This window comes from Dasypus novemcinctus, chromosome 9, assembly GCF_030445035.2.
Source record: "Dasypus novemcinctus isolate mDasNov1 chromosome 9, mDasNov1.1.hap2, whole genome shotgun sequence".
NCBI classification, from domain to species: Eukaryota; Metazoa; Chordata; class Mammalia; order Cingulata; family Dasypodidae; genus Dasypus; species Dasypus novemcinctus.
Genome location: NC_080681.1, coordinates 5,226,770 through 5,234,259, shown reverse-complemented (window position 1 = coordinate 5,234,259; position 7,490 = coordinate 5,226,770).

Genomic DNA, 7,490 nt, shown 5'->3' with positions numbered 1-7,490 from the left:
TCTGGTGGTTGTTGTTTTTAAATAGTAGCCATTCTAGTGAGTGTGAAATGATATCTCATTGTGGTAGCTACTGATGTTGAGCATCATTTCATGTGCTTTTAAGCCATATGTATGTTCTCTTTGGAGAAATGTCTATTCAAATTTCTTGCCCATTAACAAAAAATAGAAATGCTGTCCCTTATCGGCCCCAGATATCATGAAAAATGGCCTCTTTTTCTTCATTAGCCACAGGGTCCTATGAGGACTGTAATTCCCCCCATCCCCCAGATGGCTCCCTCATTCGTTTGCTTGTTGTTTGCACTCATTGTCTGCAAGTCTGCTTTGTTTTATCTTTAGGAGGCACAGGGAACCAAGCCAGGACCTACCATGTGGGAGGAGGGCAGGGCACTTAACTGCTTGAGCCACATCTGCTCCCTGCTCATTTATTTTTGTTCATTGTCTGCTTGCTGTTTTTTGATTATTGTCTGTTTATTGTTTTTGCTTGATGTCTGCTTGTTTTCTTTAGAAACCAAACCTGGGACTTCCTATGTGGGAGGTGTTGATTGTGTTGTTTGACTTTTTATTGCTGAGTTGTAGGATTTCTTTATATATTCTGGACATTAAACCATTATTGGATATGTGGTTTCCAAATATTTTCTTCCATTGAGTAGGTTATCTTTTCACTTTCATGACAAAGTCTTTTGATGCACAAAAGTTTAATTTTGATGAGGTCCCATTTATCAATTTTTCTTTTGTTACTTGTGCTTTGAGTGCACAGTCTAAGAAACCATTGCTTAACACAAGATTCTGAAGATGCTTCTCTACATTTTCTTCCAGGAGTTACATATTCCTGATTCTTATATTAAGGTCTTTGCTCCATTTTGAGTTAATTTTTGTATATGGTATAAGGGTCCTCTTTCATTTTTTTTACATATGGATATTCAATTCTCCCAGCACTATTTTTTGAAGAGACTATTCTTTCTCAATTGAGTGGATTTGGTAGTCTTATCAAAAATCAATTTGCCATAATGAACGTTGAGCACATTATGCTGAGTGAAATAAGCTAGACACAAAAGGGCAAGTATTGTATGGTCTTACCAATACGAACAAATATGAAGAATAAACACATGGTGTTAAAACTTAAGGTATAGGTTACTAGGAGATAGTTTAAGGGGGTGAGAAGGGGTACTGATGCTTAATGCATATAGAATTTTAATTAACTTGACTCTAAAAGTGTGGAAGTGGATAGAGTTGATGGTAACGCACTACAGTGAGTTTAACTAACATGGCTGGATTATAAATTGGATTGTGGCTAAAAGATGTAATTTAGGGACATAAATGTCAATTGGAAGAAAACTAGAGAATAATCTAGGAACTGAAAAACTTAGTAAACCCAGAGGCAGATGAGGTTTCTGGCTAATAGTACAAATACAAGAATGTATGTCTATGAGCTAGAACAAATGTATATCACTATTACAAGGCAGTAAAAATATGGTGCAAAAGGAATTGTGGTTTTGGACTGTGAATTTTAAATCATTATAACTAGTCTCAAACACATCTTTATTAATCAAAATAGGAACCATTAAAATCTATACATTTTTGCTAACAAGAAATACGTTTGTGTATTCCTGTAGTGTAAAAATCCATGCTTTGGGATTCGATGAACTCTTGGGAAGCATTTTCTGCATCCTGATGATTGTGGAAGCATTTTCCCTGCAAAAATTGTTGAGATGCTTGAAGTAGTGTTGATTGGTGAGAGGTCAGGTGAATATGGTGGATGAAGCAAAACTTCATAGCCCAATTTGTTCAACTTTTGAAGCGTTGTTTGTGCAACGTGTGGTTGAAAGAATTGGGCCCCGTGTGTCGAACAATGCCAGTTGCAGGCATTGCAGTTTTTGGTGCATCTCATCAACTTGCTGAGCATACTTCTCAGATGTAATGGTTTTGCTGGGATTAAGAAAGCTGTAGTGGATCAGACTGGCAGCAGATCAACCTTTTTTTGGTGCAAGTTTGACTTTGGGAAATGCTTTGGAGCTTCTGCTTAGTCCAACCACTGAGCTGGTCATCACCAGCTGTTGTCCTATAAAATCCATTTTTCATTGAACATCACAATCCAATTGAGAAATGATAGATTTTGTTGCATAGAATAAGAGAAGACAAAACTTCAAAATGATATTTTTTTTTTGGTGAGCTCATGAGGCACCCACTTGTCAAGCTTTTTCACCTTTCCAATTTGTTTCAAATGCTGATCAACCTTAGAATGGTCAATGTTGAGTTCTTTAGCAACTTCTGTGTAGTACTAAGAGGATCAGCTTCAATAATTGCTCTCAATTGGTCATTGTGAACTTCTGATGGTCAGCCACTATGCTCATCTTCAAAGCTCTCATTTCCTTTGCAAAACTTATTGAACCACCACTGCACTGTATGTTCATTAGCAGTTCCTGTCCAAATGTGTTGTTGATGTTGTGAGTCGTCTCCACTGCTTTATGACCCATTTTGAACTCAAATAAGAAAATTGCTCAAATTTGTTTTTTGTCTAACATCATTTCCATAGTCTAAAATAAATATAATCATCGTGGCACATTAATTGTATTTGGTGAATACATTTTGGAGCTCTGCTGCACCACATGGATAGTGGTTTACATTGTAGTTTACACTCTTCCCCACCCAGTGGGCTATGGCAGGACATACAATGTCCAGCATCTGTCCCTGCAGCACCACCCAGGACAACTCCAAGTCCTGAAAATGCCCCCACATCATATCTCTTCCCTCTCCCTACCCTCAGCAGTTACCGTGGCCACTTTCTCCACATCAATGCTACAATTTCTTCCATTACTAATCACACAAGTTCCATAGTAGAATATCAGTAAGTCCACTCTAATCCATACTCTTCCTCCAGCCTGTGGACCCTGGTATGGTTATGTCCACTCATCCTCTATATCGAGAGGGAGCTTAGTTTCTACATGGATGATGGATGCAAGTCTCCTGCTTGCAGTTGTAGGCACTCTTGGTTCCCTGGTGTGGTGGTTGACCTTCTTCACCTCCCTGTTAGCTGGCCAGGGTAAGTCCAATAAACAAGAGGGTAGGAGATGTAAGTCAGCTGAGACTCAGGTCCTGGCTGTCACATGAACAGTCCAGAGATTCAGGTCTCCTGAGATTCAGGTCTCCTGAGTATATACCAACCCCAGCACCAACCACAGATCTGGTAAAAGTGACAGAAAAGGCATGTGTAGAAAGGTCATATCTGAGTCCAACTCCATCACACTCAGGAGCACAAACTCCAAAGTAGGGCCAAATGAGATGGCACTGAACTCCAGAGCCATCTGCCATGACCATAGAACCTATGGGTCTCTGTAGCCCTCAGAAGAACCAGTACCTGGGCTTCTATCTACTTTGACTGTCTTGAAAGAGGTTGTTGATGTGGGAGGAGTGGGGTAAGGGAGTGAGGGGTATATGGGGACCTCATATTTTTTGAATGTAACATTAAAAAAAAAATAAAGAAGGAAAAAAGAAAAGAGAAACTCTTTTAAAAATGTTATGTCAATGATATTAATTATATGACCTTCTGGATAAGGCAACAATATGAGGCAATAGAATGGTCACTGGTTGCCAGGAGATTGGGGAGAGGGAAGAAGGACTGAGTAGCTAAAGCACAGGGGAATTTTTAAAGGGATGAATCTATTCTGTACAATAATGTTAATGTTAATTGTAGACAAATGGCATCACACATTTATTAAAACATACCTACCTTGAAAAGAAAAGAGTGAACCATCTGTATGCAAATAAAAATTCATTTACGAGTAAAAAAAATTTAAAAATAAATATAAAATAACAGCAAGAAATAAGTCATTAGCAAAAACACATACAGTGAGAAATGCACATTAAAATGATGTATAACATAAGCTACATTTACTTAAGGACATATGCCAATATCAAATGGCAAGTTTCAACAATGCAAAACCGCAGTTACTTTTGCACCAACCTAATACATGGAAAAGTACAATTAATGTAACTTATGAACTATAGTTAACAGCAATATTGTAATAGTCTTGTCTATGTCAAAGAAGGTATTCTATCAGTGCTAAAGATCAATACTAGGCGGATGAGATTTTTTCTTCTGGACTAAGATTTTCAAAAATGTACTGGGGCAATGACTGCACAACTCATTAATGAAAGTGAGAGCCACTGAGTGTACCCTTTGGACAGATAATTTGAAATATGTGACTATAAAACAGTGAACCATGTGGTAGAAGATAGAATGTGCTTAACATTACAAATATGAGTATGTTCTCTCAGGAACTATAACAAATGTACGATACTAATGTGGTGTTAATAATAGGTGGTGGATGGAAAATATGTACCAAATGTAAGCTATGGACCATAGTGGTAATAGTCTGATGATGTTCTTTCATTATCTGTAACATATGTTCCATAGTAATGCAAGGCGTTGGTGGAGGGGTGATGCATGGGAATTCTGCACATTATGCATGTTTATTTTATAAGCTCACAACTTCTCTAATAAAAAATATTTTTTAAAAAAAGTAAATTGGCAATAAATGAGAGGGTCTATTTCTGAACTCTCAATTTGATTCCATTGGTCAATATTTCTAAACTTGTGCCGACACCATGCTGTTTTAACCACTGTAGTTTCTTTAAAAAAATATGCTTTAAAGTCAGGAGTATGAGTCCTCCAACTTCAATATCCTTTTTCAGGATGTGTTTGGTTATTTGGGTTCCCTTATACTTCCAAATAAATTTGATAATTGGCTTTTCCATTTCCTCTAAGAAGGCTGTTGGAATTTTGATTGGATTTACATTGAATCAGTAAATCATTTGGGTATAATTGACATTTAATAATATTTAGTCTTCTAATCCATTAACATGGAATGTCTTTCCATTTATTTAGGTCTTCTTTGATTTCTTTTAGCAAATGTCTTGAAGTTTTCTGTGTATAGGTCCTTTATATCCTTGGTTAAATTTCTTTCCATATATTTCATTTTTAATTGCTATTGTAAATGGAATTTTCTTCTTGATTTCCTCCTCAGATTGCTCATAACTAGTGTATAAAAACACTACTGATTTTTGTATGTTGATCTTGTTCACCGCTACTTTGATGAATTTGTATATTAGCTAACCTAGCTAATATGTAGTTTTTTTGGACTTTATATAGGATCATGTCTTTTGCAAATAGTGAGAGTTTTACTTCCTCTTTTCCAATTTGGATGCCTTTTATTTCTTTTTCTTGCCTAATTACTCTAGCAAGAACTTCTAGTCCAATGTTGAATAATAGTGGATGGTGGGCATCCTTGTCTTGTTCCTGATCTTAGAGGGAAAGCTTTCAACCTCTCCCTACTGAGTGTGATGTTGGCTGTGGGAATTTTCATATATGCCCTTTATTATGTTGAGCAACTTTTTTTCTATACCTATCTTTTGAGGTGCTTTTGTCAAGAAAGGGGAATAAAACCTACTTGATTGTACTGCATAGTTCTTTAATGTGCTGTTTGAGTCCATTTAAAAGCATTTTGTTGAGAATTTTTGCATCTATGTTCATTAGAGACATTTGTCTGTAATTTTCTTTTCTTGTATTAATAGTATCTTTATCTGGCTTTGGTATTAGGGTGATTTTGGCTTCATAAAATATATTGAGTAATATTCCTTTCTCTTCTATTTTTTGGAAGCGTTTTAACAGGATTGGTATTAATTCTTTTTGAAATGTTAGGTAACATTCACCTGTGAAGTCATCTGGTTCTGGAGTTTTGCTTGTTGTAAGATTTTTAATGACTGATTCAATCTTTTTAATTGTGATTGTTTTGTTAAGTTCCTTTATTTCTTTAGAGTCAATGTAGATTGTGCATTTCTAGGAATTTGTCCATTTCGTCTAGGTTTTCTAATTTGTTGGCATAATTCTCAAAATATCCTCTTATGATCCTTTTATTTTCTGTGGGGTCAATTGTAACTTCCCTCCTTTCAATTCTGATTTTACTTATTTTCATCTTTTGTCTTTTTCTTCTTTGCTAATGTAGCTGTTTGTCAGTTTTAGTGATCCTCTCAAAGAACCAGATTTTGGTTTTGTAGATTTTCTCTTTTTATTCTCAATTTCATTTATTTCTGCTCTAATCTTTGTTATTTATTTATTTCTGTTTGTTTTGGGATTGGTTTGCTTTTATTTTTCTAGTTTCTCCAGGTGTTCAATTAATTCTTGGATTTTAGCCCTTTCTTCTCTTTTAATATAGGTCTTTAGGGCTATAAACTTCCCTCTCAGCACTACCTTCACTTTATTCCACTCTGGTTAGATGCATAGATATTAATGACTGTTACTCCTTCCTGGTGGATTGTCCCTTTTATTAGTATATAATGACATTCTTAATCTCATCACTTTTTTGCATTTAAAGTCTGTTTTGTCTGACACCTACCCCTGCTCTCTTTTGGTTACTATTTGCATGAAATATCTTTTTGCAACCTTTTACTTTCAGTCTATTTGTATCCTTGGGTCTAATTTGAGTCTCCTGTAGACAGCATATGGATGGCTCATGTTTTCTTACACATTCTGTCATCATATGTCTTTTGATTGGGGAGTTTAATCCATTAACATTCAGTGTTATTAATGTAAAGGCATTACTTCAACTATTTTATCCTTTGGTTTTCATATGTCATATCTTATTTTTGCCCTTTTTTTTTTTTTTTGCCCCTTTTGTTACTCTTTCTGATAGTCTTCATTCCCACATTCTCCTCCAAGCCTCACTCCTTTTTTCTTTTCTGGCTGCAGAACTCCCTTTAGTGTGTTTTGCAGAGCTAGATTCTTATTTTTGAACTCTCTTACTTTCTATTTATCTGTGAATATTTTAAACTCTTCATCATATTTGAAGGACAGTTTTGCTGGATAAAGATTCTTGGCTGGCAGTTTTTCTCTTTCAGTACCTTATTTGTATCATACCACTGCCTTCTCATCTCCATGGTATCTGAAGAAAAATCCACACTAAGTCTTATTGGACATCCTTGTATGTGATGTTTTGTATCTCCCTTGCTGCTTTCAGAATTTTCTCTTTATCTTTGGCATTTAGCATTCTGAATATTATGTGTCTTGGGGTAGATATATTTGTATTTTTCCTTTGGAGTGTGCTGTGCTTCCTGGACACATATATTCATGTCTTTCATGAGAGTTGGGAAATGTTCAGCTATTATTTCCTTAAACACTCTTTCTGCCCCCTTTCCCTTCTCATCTCCTTCTGCTACTCCCATAACATGTAGGCGGGGATTTACTCTTAAGTAGCTGTGTGCTATCACTTCTTTGACTTTTGGTTCAGCTTGTTCCAGATATTTAGGATTGCCCCTGTTTAAGTGCTCAAACCAGGGCTAAGTATCCAGTCATGGGGTACATGCCAGTTTCCAAGGGCCCTGGAGAGGGGGACAGTAAAGACACCAGTTGCCACTTTTATTTATTATTTTTCACCCTTAGTGCACTTTTTTGGCTGCCAGCAGATGACACTCTTTAGTGGACTGCTCAGCTCAGA